The sequence below is a fragment of the Bufo gargarizans genome, chromosome 2 (genome assembly GCF_014858855.1).
Source record: "Bufo gargarizans isolate SCDJY-AF-19 chromosome 2, ASM1485885v1, whole genome shotgun sequence".
Taxonomy (NCBI): Eukaryota; Metazoa; Chordata; class Amphibia; order Anura; family Bufonidae; genus Bufo; species Bufo gargarizans.
The window spans coordinates 388,813,567-388,827,521 of record NC_058081.1 but is presented as its reverse complement, the minus strand read 5'-3'; the positions used below and the strand labels follow the sequence as shown (position 1 = coordinate 388,827,521).

At 45.4% G+C, this 13,955-nt stretch overlaps 1 protein-coding gene and 1 long non-coding RNA gene across 3 annotated transcripts in view; one reads left to right on the top strand and one right to left on the bottom strand.

Annotated features, from left to right (window-relative positions):
- DBN1 (drebrin 1) overlaps positions 1 to 13,955 on the bottom strand; it is a 132,859-nt gene that overhangs the window by 97,544 nt on the left and 21,360 nt on the right. The window lies entirely within an intron of this gene.
- Positions 556 to 2,679, top strand: LOC122926360. The gene is made up of 2 exons (XR_006387660.1): positions 556 to 776; positions 2,397 to 2,679. It is a non-coding gene; the product is annotated as an uncharacterized LOC122926360 (long non-coding RNA).

Sequence of the window (13,955 nt, the reverse complement as noted above, 5' to 3'; positions counted from 1 at the left end):
CCATGGGCCATGGACACTATGGTCAGGAGGGGACCTCATTGACTTACGGTAAATAGGAGAGTTTTCTAGGCATGCTCTGTGACCTGGGCAGAGGTCATTGTACAAGGTAAGAATAGATAAGCTTTGACAATCACCTATTGTGAATGGTAGATCCCATCTTCTCTATACACAGAGGTGATATAATTACAGGCAGGGTTAGAATGAGTTAACTGCAGTAAAGTGATCTGTATAAACCAAGAAGTGGAGCCAATTATTAGACATAGTGGCCAGTGCAAAAAATGCAGGATTTTATGTTTTAGTTTAAGGATTAAAAGGGACATGAAAAATTAAAAAAATTATAAAAAAAAAAAAAATGTGACAAACTGCAGGTCATTTTCTGATGTCACATTCCCTTTAAGTGTTTACACCCTAAAATTTTTTACAACATAAATACACTCCGACCTGTAACACCACATGAGCTTGGTTTATTGAGCAATATTTAATAAAATCTTCACTCTCTAAGGAAACCGTGCCAGCATAAATTATTAGATACAAGGTCCGAAAGTGTTCAGCAACTCCCAGCCCTTTGTGGTGAAGAATGATCGCATCAAAATCCGCCACGTCTACCTCTCATGGCACATCATGCAGTGCGAACAAAAGGGATGCCAAGCAAGCTTGCCGGAAGCTAACTGTGATAGTGCCCGTGCTTCTATTCTTTCAGGAATGTTCTAATGACGTGGCAGTTCTGGAATCATTCAGGGCTTTCAGTCCCTGGTGGAACACTATAACTATACAAGGTATGAAAACTATGCTTCCACTAATGTATACAGTTTCATAAATCACAAAAATGTGTGCTCCCAAAAAATACACTAGAGAACAAAATGCTTAAGTCATTGGGTTTTTTTTTGTACTCACACAGTGCATACATAAACTGATTCAGTATCATACTAATGAACCAGTTCTAACATCCTCGCAGTTTACCCATCCACAGTTATGCCAATATAACTTACTGGCTTCCAGTTAACATTCCACCTCTGCCTTGCATCCACTTTCAACTTGATGGCTCCATATGTGTTTATTATTACCCCCATGGCATACTTGAAATTCAGATTATGTCCCCAAAGCATTCAGAAAATATCTGGGCATTTTTCATCAACCTAAATAAGGACCTAAAATTTTCTGTGTCCATTGGTTTCCCAGCATGGTGTCCATTTTAATGTACCAAGTACCATGGCATTTCTTGGTTCACTTTACAGGGGTTTTCCAGGCTCCAAATATTGATGACTAGTCCTTAGGATAGGTCATTAATATCCAAATATCCAGCACAACAGGTTGCGGGGAACCACTGATCGGTAAGGGTGAGGGGTCTCAGACCCTCACTGATAGAATATTAGTGACCTATCCTGAGTATAGGTCATTAAAGGGGATACCCGGGAAATAAAATTGATGACCTATCCACAGGAATATAGCTTATTGAAGGGGATTTTACATACTCATATGTTTATATGGCTTAGGCTGCTTTCACATGGATGTGTGTTGTGCATTAAACCTACTCCATTTGACGGCTTTATTTCCTGGACCAACCACAGTTTCACAAACCTAAACTCACAGCATCATAGTGATCGAACATGCTGCGAGTCCTATCCCACCTGTGGTTCTACTGTCCCATTATGCAGGAACGCATAGCAATATACCAGTAGTTCACCATGATTCAGCGAGTTCAAATTACGGTCAGTCCAGGAAATGAAGCCATCACTCGGAGTATGTTTCATGGACTACACATGGCCATGTGAAAGCAGCCCAAGAACTCTATTGAGTTTGAAGACTACCTATATGTAAAGTGAGGGACACACAGTGTATGGCAATAGTGCAATAATTTTAAATCCTCACTATAATGAGCCAAGCAGCTGACCAGTATATAACAGTATATAATGCACCCCCTAGTAAATTATTAATCGCTTCAGGGAATGAGCAGAGCCATGTGCAGTAAATGTGGTTAATTACAAGCAACCAGCACTGTCATCTGTTCCATGGTCATCTGTTGCACTGGTAGCATTTCCGCCAATTAATTGTGGCAGACAACTGAAGATCACCAAGCATCTGTGAGCTATGAGTTCTGAATGCTAGATAAGATCACTGAAAGAAAACCAAACAGATGAACTCTTGCCAGCATTGTACATCAACCATACCAAACAAAAATGTCAAGGGAAGCTCAGCTCTTGGTTCTGTATAAAATGAGTGGACAATGAAACAAGATAGGAACACCTAGAAAACAAAATGGGCCTTGTTTTAGCAAACGTGACTAATGATTGGCCATTGCACAATCAGTGAGAATTTAATCACTTGTTAATTTATCAAATGTTTTACAATGACCTGAAAATAAATGTTTATTGCATTATATCCCCTCGTGTCAACAGGCATCTTATAGATGTTAGAAGACAAAACAGGAGGGAAGGAAGGTCAACAAGAAATTTCAACTGCGACCAAGAAGAACAAAGAAAAACAATATGGCTTAAAATTTTTGTTCACCTGTAAAAGGGCCCTTATTTTGTACAAGCAAAAAACAATTAAGAATGCTGCACAAACATACTTATTCAAATCAACCTTACCATGGGTACCAACAGTCACCCACCTCCTAGCAGAGTCAGATGTTTCCAACAGTTTTTAGGCATCTTCATTACAATAAAAATGCTGACTAGACCAGTGCCGTGTATCTTCTCAGAGTAGACCCATATCTAAATCAATCTATTGTACCCATACAATAACTGCCATCTACATCTGGTCGTAAACCACTTACGTTGGAGAATAATCTGCCATTTGCGTTGTTAATATAGGTGACCAAACACCCACACTATGGATGGAACGTAAGCTTATAATGAGCTGATTATATTGCATAGGGTCTAGAATCTTATGATGACTCTTTAGCAATTTACTGTACTGTGCTATATTCCCAGGCTTCAATGGGGAAGATTTATGCTTAGGTCTACATATGTTTTCTATGACAGTAGTGAAAAGTATATCTGTTTTTCAGAAAACAGACCACAAAAACATGTGTGTTAGTGTGTATTTTTTTAAATAATAGAAATCCAAAGCAGATGTACACAACTATTAGGCATTCAGTTACATAAATGGTGGAACTTTCAAGCCGCCCACCCAGAATTGCATTAAAAAGGGTCTTCTCAAAGTAAAATAGCCAGTATGCCAAATACACTCATTGACCAAAAAAAAAAAAAAACGTAAATGCTCGATTGGTGATAAATCTGGTAACAGGACAGGCTAAGGAAATTGTTGCAATATAGTGGAGACAGCCCTGGGAAACCCCAGGCTGAGTTGAGCAGCGAAGTACAGCAGCGACTGCTGAGTCGGCTCTCAAGTGAACCGAAGGTCAGAAGGGACTTACAATGTATAGTTATTGCAGGGACTCAGATAATTGTCTGAGAGTTTATTAGTTAAAAGAATTGTGTCACCGAGTCCCTGCCAGACTTCCTGCTCTGCTACATGCTACACTGCTCCGACGGACTTGTCGGGAGACAAGGAGCCGCAGAGTAGGAAGCCTGGCAGGGACTCTGTGACACAGTCTCTGACTCATTCGATTCTTTTAACTAATAAACTTAGATGATTCTCCCCTGTGCTGTGAGTCAGTGCTGGACTGCTGGTTGCCTCTGATTGGTTGGAGGGTGGGGAGGGGCGGGGCTAGCTTCCACTGTAGGCCCCCATGACATGATGAACAAGGAGGAATTATGGTGGTGGCAGCCTGGCAGGCAGGTGACAAGTCACAGTCACACAGGTGTCCATAAGACATGGGGGGGAAGGCTGCTGCCCCCCACAAGCCCCATACTGTATGTAATGTTCCCTTGTGGCTGCCCCCATACAGTATAACATCCCCTTGTGGCTGCCCCCATACAGTATAACGTCCCCTTGTGGCTGCCCCCATACAGTATAACGTCCCCTTGTGGCTGCCCCCATACAGTATAACGTCCCCTTGTGGCTGCCCCCATACAGTATAACGCCCCCTTGTGGCTGCCCCCATACAGTATAACGCCCCCTTGTGGCTGCCCCCATACAGTATAGCGCCCCCTTATGGCTGCCCCATACAGTATAACGCCCCCTTGTAGCTGCCCCCATACAGTATAACGTCCCCTTGTGGCTTCTTTAAAACGGGTATTTATCGCGATAATTTTTTTTATATCGTTATCGTCTGAATATTTTTGATATCGTCCAACCCTAGTCGGAGGATGTCCTGCACATATCACTATGGGTGATTAACTGTTATATGTAATTGCTCCCCAGATCATTACACGAGTAGTTAGGTCAGTGTGTCACTCCACACCACAGACAGGATTGAAGCGCTCACCACAAAGCAACCGCACTCGAATGTAACCATTGTCGAATCCCAAACAGAACCTAGATTGCTTGCAAAAGACTGCAAGGTTCCAGTCCATAGCAGTCCAGGTTTCTCATTAATGGCACAACTGCAAACAAATGCAACAGTGGCTGGCTGTCAATGTCAGGAGAATTGGCATTGTGACACCAAATTTCCTTCCACTACCGCTACTTGTGTCTTAATGGTTGACAGCAAAACATGCTTGTCGGTGCATCAAACGATCCTTACTACTGGTGTTCTGTCTGGTCCATCTGGAGGCTGTTGGCTGTGTCCTCACATAACCACTCATGCAAACAACTAATAACTTTTTATAGCGCAGGCCGATATGACCTTTTCCGGATTAAGGACAAAGATAGGACTGTTCTATTAGGGGCCAGCAGTTCTGTTCTGCAAAATTCTGAAAGCACACAGCCGGTATCCGTGTTTGGCGAACCCGCAACAGTTGTGTCCATGAGCACTAAAGGGGTTGAACGCTCCTGGTTTTGGCTTACAAATACTGATGAAATATTATGGTCAAAATACTGTGTGAAAGTACCTAGGACCTTATGCACATGAACTTTTTTTTTTTCCGGTTACGTTCGTTTTTTGTGTTCAGTGTACGGAACCATTCATTTCAATGGGTCCGCAAAAAAAAAAAAAACACACAACGTGCCTTCTGTTTCCATATTTCCATTCAAAGACAGAACATGTCCTATTATTGTCCGCATAACGGACAAGGATAGTACTGTTCTATCAGGGGCCAGCTGTTCCGTTCCAGATAAAACGGAATGCACACAGACGTCATCCATATTTTTTGCGGAAAATACTGAAAAAGCCATACGGTCGTGTATATTTACAGAAGTTTTTTTTTCACAATTTTACTAATTGCATTCATTTCAGTCATCTAGAAAATCCTGAGATTTTAGCTAAAAAAACATCACCAAAACAGCATGTGTGATTCCAGCTTTAGGGTATGTTCACATGTAGCGGTTTAGGTACAGTTAAAACTATATCAGAAAAGTGTTATAAGGCTTTGACCATACCTCAACCACTACATGTGAACATACCCTTAATGGGGTGCTTCACAAGCAGCAGATGGATAAATGGACAGAAAGCACTTAGGTTAGCTTTGCAGAGGCTATTTTCTTTGTTCCAACACACAAGACCAATCATTGTGGTTATCTGACAGATGGTTCAACAAAACAACAAATAAATGTAAAAGCAAATGTAGATCTTCCTGCTATTTCAGCAAAGACATCCCACAGACTGCAATCAATGACTTGACAGCTGTTTGGCAGCTCCAAAAGAAAGAAAAGGAATAGCTGAGGAAATAATGATCAGCCCTTTAGGGATTGGTCTCAAATATATCATCCATTAGTCAAACCATGGCGCTAAAACCACACCAATAATCCAGTGTTATGTCATATAACCTACAACATTTCGGTGATGGATAGATAAAAGTGAAAAAGATTCTTTAAACTATACTGCCATACTGCATACATGAAAACAGCTGTCCCCATAAGTAAGGCTTCACACTTGCGTTTTGGTTTCCATTTGCAAGATCCGTTCAGGGCTCTCACAAGAGAGAATGCATCAGTTTGCCTCCGTTCAGTCTCCATTCTGCTCTGGAGACGGATACCAAAACGCTGCCTGCTAGGATGCATGCGGAGTGTTTTCTCTGACACAATAGAAAACACAATAGAAAACGGATCCGTCCCTCATTGACTTTAACATAATACAACCGGGTCCGCTCATGACGGATGCCTGGGGTTGTATTATTGTAATGGAATCGTTTTTGCAGATCCATGACGGATCTGCAAAAAACGCTATTGTGAAAGTAGCCTTAAACTAAGTAAACCTGTAACCTGACTTCTCCATATCCGTTTATTAAAGGGGTTGTCCGGGTTCAGGACATACCCTTATTTTCACCCAGGCAGCCCCCCGAGGCTAGCATCAGTGCATCTCATGCTCAGATGCGCTCCCTTTCCCTGCACTAAATCGCACAGGGCAAGGGCTCTTTTGTTTTACACTGGCAGTGTGTTCGGCGACGTCACCGGCTCTGATGGGCAGGTTTTAGCGCTGCCCTAGCCGTTTTACTAGGGCTATGACATCACCAGATCTCCAAAAAATGCCTTTGCCCTGAGTGATTTAGCACAAGGCAAAGGAGAGCATCGGAGCATAAACTGCTCCGATGCTCATGTCCGGGGGGCTGCCAGGGTGAAAATAGAGGTATGTCCGGGTTCATCTCTGAACCCGGACAACCCCTATAACTACTTGCACTCCCGGTGTAATAACAATTCTGGGGCCTCTATTTTTATGACTACCGTATAATGCGCCATTCTTTTATTATTCCTGTTAGTAATTCATGCATAATGCCAAACAGTTAGCAACGAAAGCCCAGATGGATGTTAACAGCTGGGGGTGGGTCCCTGTACAGTCTGACACTGGCAGCACTGGTTGTATAGCGTCAGACTGTACAGGGACAAAACCTCAACTGGCAACACCTATCTTGACCTTTACTGCAAACTGGAAAGGCAGATAGGTTATCAATATTAAAAAGCCCAGAAAACTCCTTTAGTGGCAGCAATCAAAGATCTTGAGAACCGTGAGGAATTCACACAGAAAGTATAACATAATATTGTATAACTTTGTTCAAAAAGCATAACCTTTTATTAGCCCAGAATGCAATAAGTCTTTAGATTGAAGGGAACCCGGACATTATGGAGGGGGAAACATGGCAATACTGGCATTTGCCTGATGACTGTCTGCCCTGTGGGATTGTCTGCCCGGTGACAGGATAGTTATTCTGGGGGGGCAGTTTTGGAGGGAAAAGGGTTTCCCGCCTTTGTTGGTTCACTGGGCAGAGGAATATTTCTGCCCAGTGAGTGTCCTACAATTGGCTAGAATTTTAGCCTATGTTGTTTCAGGGTTTCGCGGAAAGTTAGCGGAGCCCTGGAGAAGACATCTGATTGGTTTATTGGAATGTTTGGGGGGCTATAATTGTCCGGGCTCCGCAGGCTGGGCTCGTCTTTGATCTGAGCCTACCTGTGGAGCCGGATTCTTTGTGCGTTTACCTTAGGATGGATTTCTTGATGGAGGAGCTGTCGTCTCGGGCTGCTGAGGAGGGTGCCCCGGAGTGGATCCAGGATTGTTTGGTACAGCTGCGTGCCCCGGTGTTCCAGCCAGCGGTGGAGGCATTGGTGACGGCTATCGATGGTTCCCAGGATGGAGGAGAGGCTGCGATGTTCGTCCCTACCGTCGAGGTGCTGAAAGAAGTTTCGGAGCTGCCGGACCTGCGGGGTGAAGCGGTAGCGTCTGGATACCGTGAGAAGAGCCGTAGACTGAGGTCCCAGAAGAGGAAGTTCTCGCCGGCCACTGCGGAGCATGTGAGGCCGAGGCCGCAGGATCGGAGGTGTGCCGGTGGTAGTCTCGCGAGAGGACGACGTAAGATTACGCTGGGTACGTCTGGAGCGGCGGGTCAGAGTTCGGCAGTGCCAGGGGACAGCAGGAAGAGCTGCAGGCCGGTTTCTAACCCCGCTCTGCGGACCTGTGGTATCGGGTCGCAGGGTCTGGGGGGACCGGTGGAGCTTGCGGGCAGCGTTCTTCAGGAGCAGGTGGACTCTGCATCGGGACCGCAAGCCCGATGGGCGAATGCTGCTGCAGCACCTCAGCCTGGATCGTCTGCTATGTCGGGTGAGTAGAAAGCTGCACATCATGCCCCAGTAATGTCATCCTTGTCTAGAGTGTTATCCTCTCTTGAGGGTTTGTTACCTCCTCGGTCCTCGGCACCTCCCCCCCCCAGATCTCTGATGCTGAACCGGTCCTGCGTAATGTTGCTTCTGCCTGGCTTGCAGCTGAGGGGTTGGGGGGTGAAGAGAGGCCGACAGTATTGTTGAGCTGCTTACGGTTCAGCGTCTACCACCTGTGTTAGACAGAAGGGGAGGTATTGCTGAGAATTGTTTGAAGGAGGTTTTGCCCTGTTCAGTATCTCCTTTAGGTTTTCATTTATCCACGGCTGTTAAAGAGAAAATCTGGAGTGGAGATTATGTGGATATTCTATCTCTCCTCCCGGCCTCTAAGGAATTTGTTTCTAAGATGGAGCGCAAGGAGGAGAGAGTGGAAGAGGATAGGCGACGTCCGATTCCTCGCTCATTTAATAACTGGTTGAAGGCATTCTTTATTTTTGCAGGTGTGCTGGGTGAGCGTTTTCCTGAGAGATGTTAGTTATTGTTTCAACATGTGGATATTGTGTTAGATGCGTACAAAAGTTTTGGGAGTTTTGGTTGGTTCCATTACGATGAGAATTTTAGACAGAAGTTGGCGGTTTATCCGCAATTGCAATGGGGCACCAAGGATGTTGGCTTGTGGCTGAATCTGTTGGTGCCTCAGAAGCCGCCGGTGGTTAGTCAGAGTGTCTCCAGTGGGTGGTGTCATGAAGAGGGGTCTTTGCTTTGCTTACAATGAGTCGCAGTGCAAATGGCCTGCCACATGTAAGTTGAAAGCACGAGTGTGGGTTTTGTGGAGCAAGTCACCCAATGTCACGGCGGTTTAAAAAGGCTAATTTGTCATCACAGCCGCTGGCAAAAGAGTTTCTTTTTAAAAGCATCAACGCCGGTAAATCTGGCGAGAATGCTTCCCTGGCTAAACAGGTTTCCAAATCGGCAGATAGCTGATTTGGTTGCCAAGGGTTTCGTTTTGCCTCCTTTCTCTGGAAAGGGATGCGTGCTGGTAAAGAATTTACCTTCGGTTCAGCAATTTCCGTGGGTAGTGGTCGGAGAAGTTGCAAAAGGAGATTGCTGCTGGAAGAGTGTCTGGCCCCTTTTCAGTGCCACCTTTTGAGGATTTTCGTTTATCTCCTCTGGGGGTGGTGCCGAAGAAGGAGCCGGGCACGTTTAGGATTATTTATCATTTGTCCTATCCGTTTGGACAGTCGCTGAATGATGAAATTGATCCGTCTTTGACAAAGGTTTGTTACACTACGTTTGATGCAGCTGTTTTAGTGGTGAGGATGTTTGGCAAGTCAAATTGTTAAGACATTTGGTTTTGTTGTGTTTGAGGAGGAATGTGTGGATCGAGGCTGTGCATATCCCGGGTGTTAATAATGATGTCGCTGATGCTTTGTCCTGTTTGCAGATGGATCGGTTTCGCAGTTTGGTGCCATCGGCCAACGCGTTCGGGACTCCTTGTCCGGAGCATCTGTGGGGGCTGATCTGGAGTTAGCTCTGAACCCGCTGAGGCGGTCAGTGGAGGTGTCAGCATGGCAAGGTTACCTGTCTGCGTGGTTGCGTTGGGAACGATTTACGGGTGGCTTGTCGGTGTCACCATGGGTGTTGAATGAGTCACTGGCTTTGTCGTTTGGTTTGCTTTTGTTTGAGGAGAGATTGGCGCATAGCTCGGTTTGTCGGATTCTAGCGGGGGTGTAGTTTTTTCTTAAACTGTTTGGGTCGGGGTTATTTGCGGATTATTTCGGTGGGTCATTTGCCGGATGGGCGGTGTCCCATTTCCCCGGGGTTGCTCATAAGGTTGTGTGATGTTACAAGGTCGAGCTTTTACCTCGCTCTCGTTGGGCTAAGGGAGGTTTGTCTTTGAGGCAGGTGGTATCTTTGTTTATTGAGAAGTCCAAGACGGATCAGGCAGGTAAGGGATGATGGATTAGAGTGGGGGCGATTGAGGATAAGAGGATTTATCCGATGTTGGCAGTGGGGCAGTATTTGGCAATTCAGCCTGTAGGTAGGTTGGATTGTTTTCTGGTTCATGAGGACTTATCTCCCCTGTCACAGTTTCAATTTAGAGCAGTGCTAGCTAAATGTTTGGGCAGTTTGGGGTTAAGTGCAACATTTTTTTCTTCTCATTCATTCCGTATAGGAGCTGCGACTGCAGCAGCACAAGCAGGTTTGAATGAGTCGGTTATAAGAGGGATTGGCAGGTGGCCTAACAGGTATAAGTTATATGTAAGACCTCATTTATTAATCGTGTGATTTATTAGTTACAGGTGCTGCAGTCTGGATTCTTTTGTCCACTGGGCTGAAAAGAGGGCTGCAGAGATGCAGAATCTATTGTTTTCAGCTGAGGCCGTCAGGATATACTGGGCCGGACTTCGTTGGTCAGGTTTGGTTGATTTAGGGTTACATTTGCATGATGTTTTTCCTAACCCGAATATTATCATTGTTCACTTAGGAGGTAATGATATAGGTTGTTTGGACACTATGGAGTTAATTTTCCAGATGAAGAGGACATTTTCGGATCTGCATCGTCTGTTTCCTGGCACTCGTCTGATCTTTTCGGAAATCTGCAGAAGCTGTTGGTTACTGTCCCCGGAATTGAAGTTCAAGGCGAAAGTGCGGAAGAGGATCAATCGGGCGATGTTTAGCTATATGCCTATGTGGGGTGGTTTTTCATTCAGACATGTTGATTTAAAGAGTGGAGAGGCGGGCCTTTATTTTAGAGATGGTGTGCATTTATCGGTAATCGGTTGCGATATCTTCAACCTCAACCTGCAGGCGATGATTGAAATGGCGGCGCGGGCCCCACCAACCGCTTTGTTAAGGCGGGTTGGGCCGGTTGGTTAAAGTAATGATAGTCGTCCCGTGATGGGATGGACTCTGATATAGATATATATATTTATGGTATTGGAGTCTGAGTTTATGACTAGGCTCTTAAAAGTTTAATTTAAGTTGTATTTGGTATTTGTTTAATAACTCAGGCCTTGGCCGTTTACCTCCACTCTCTAGTCAGTGTATTTTGCTATTTGATGTTATGCATGTTTAATAGTTTTGCAGGTTAGGCATAATATGCCATGTATTGCCATGAAGGGACCCCGGACATTATGGAGGGGGACACATGGCCATACTGGCATTTGCCTGATGACTGTCTGCCCTGTGGGATTGTCTGCCCGGTGACAGGATAGTTATTCTGGGAGGCAGTTTTGGAGGGAAAAGGGTTTCCCGCCTTTGTGGGATCACTGGGCAGAGGAATATTTCTGCCCAGTGAGTGTCCTACAATTGGCTAGAATTTTAGCCTATATTATTCCAGGGTTTCGGGGAAGGTTAGCGGAGCCCTGGAGACGACATCTGATTGGTTTATTGGAATGTTTGGGGGGCTATAATTGTCCGTGCCCCACAGGCTGGGCTCGTCTTTAATCTGAGCCTAGCTGTGGAGCCGGAAAAGTTTAATTTAAGTTGTATTTGGCATTTGTTTAATAAATCAGGCCTTGGCCGTTTACCTCCACTCTCTAGTCAGTGCATTTTGTTATTTGATGTTATGCATGTTTAACAGTTTTGCAGGTTGGGCATAATATGCCATGTATTGCCATGAATTAATCACAAAATACCAAAAAGATTTGAACAGATCCATACTTGACATTCATAAAAAGGGGCATTTATGTAATCTAAAGCCAACTACCCAATAATATTAACTGAAATAAAAAGTACTTTCTACTTGTATAACACCTTAACAAAGTGGTCTTGATGCCAGGACCGTCTCTTAGGGCTCATTTAGATGGCAGTCTAAATGTGTCCGCACCCGGTCTGCAATTTTGAGGAACGGGTGCAGACCCATTCATTTCAATGGTGCCGCAAAAGATGTGTGCTGTCCGCATTCATGGTTTCGTTCCGCTACTCCACGGAAAAGCTAGAGCATGTCCTATTCTTGTCAAAAATAGGGTTGCACTGGGTATCAAATTATCTATAACCAATCGATACTTTTGTACTGGTATTGATTAAATACCGGGATTTGCTTTTTACCGATAATAGGCTGCGATACTGCACAACCTAGTATCAAGAACATGGCACGTGCTGCTCTCGGCGAGCGCCATGTTCCCTCAGCAGCACAGGGAAGAAGGAAGCAGTCTCTCCCCTCTGTGCTGCTGCTCCCAATGAGAGAAGAGGGGAGGAGGAGGAGGAGAGGCTGTGGCCACTGTGCCACCAATGAAGATAACTAAACCATTAATACAAATACAGGAGGTGGGTGCCAGCGGCAGAATCACATACCCGGCACCTGACGTCTATGACAGGGAGCTGCAATTAGTGCCAGTGAACCCTTCAGGTGCTGCATCTCGAGGTGTTAATTGCCGCTGATCGCCGGCTATGCGATTCTGCCGCCGGCAACCGCCTCCTGTATTTGCATTAAACATTAGTTATCTTCATTGGCGGTGCAGTATTGAAAACATTGGTGGCGCAGTGTGCCCTCCTTCTCCCCAAACCTCCAATATTAAATCATTGGTGGACCGTGGAAGTGGCCACAGGGTCCGCTCCCCTCCTCAGGAAGCATGCTCGACCTGCCGCTCCAACAGGACAGATGAAAGGGTCCCTGTTCTCTGGATCGGTGGAGACCCCAGCAATCATAAGGGTACTTTCACACTAGCAGCAGGACAGATCCGACAGGCTGTTCACCCTGTTGGATCCGTCCTGCCGCTATTTCGCCGTGCCGCCGCTCTGTCCCCATTGACTATAATGGGGATGGGGGCAGAGCTCCGGCGCAGTACGGCAGTGCACGGCGAAAGGCCACCGGACTAAAACTAAGACATATCCGACTTTTTAGTCCAGCGGCCTCTCACCGTTCACTGCCGTGCTGCGCCGGAGCTCCGCCCCCGTCCCCATTATAGTCAATGGGGACGGAGCTGGCAGTACGGCGAAATAGCGGCAGGATGGATCCAACAAGGTGAACAGCCTGTCGGATCCGTCCTGCCACTAGTGTAAAAAGTACCCTAACCCCGCTAATAAGCTATTTGTTCCCCATCCTCAGGAACCTATCACCATGTAAATGCAGTGCAATCTGCAGGCAGAATGTTATAGAGCAGGAGGAGCCGAGCAGATTGATATATAGTTTTATAGGAAAAGATTCCATAAAATTTGTATTTCATTCATTTAAATTCCTGCTCATTCTGGGCTTTGAAGTCAGACGCCCAGGGATCTCCCTGCACTTACGGTTATACCTGGGCGCAGCTCCGTTCTCCCGATATCTTCATAGTTAGGCTCCACCCAGGGGAACCTGCCGGCATCTCATTCTCCCATGCTGTAGCGCTGGCCAATCGCAGCGCTCAGCTCAAAGCCCGAGAGTCTTTTTTTCTCTCAGGCTATGAACTGATCGCTGCGATTGGCCAGCTCTACAGCATGGGAGAATGAGACACCGGCAGGTTCCCCTGGGTGGAGCCTAACTATGAATATACCGGAGGCTATACCGGTAAAATGGAGCGGCATCCAGGTATAACAGTAAGTGCAGGTAGATCCCTGGGCACCGCTCTCCATGTCTGTATAGTTAGATTAGATGTTTTATTCTAGTGAAAGGTCCTCTTTAAGGACTCGGCCCTATTTCACCTACTGGACTTGGCCATTTTTTGAAAATCTGACCAGTGTCACTTTAAGTGCTGATAACTTTATGGTTCAATAAGATTTTATTGATATAATTATCATTTGTACTCATAAAAGAACATCACACATTGCAGTATACAAACCGCACATAAGGTTACATTGCGACATGCAACTGTAAACAGCAAAACCGCATCAAGGACAAGGAAGTGCTGATAACTTTAAAACGTTTTGACTTATCCAGGCCATTCTGAGATTGTTTTTTCGTCACATATTGTACTTCATGACACTGGTAAAATGAAGTAAAA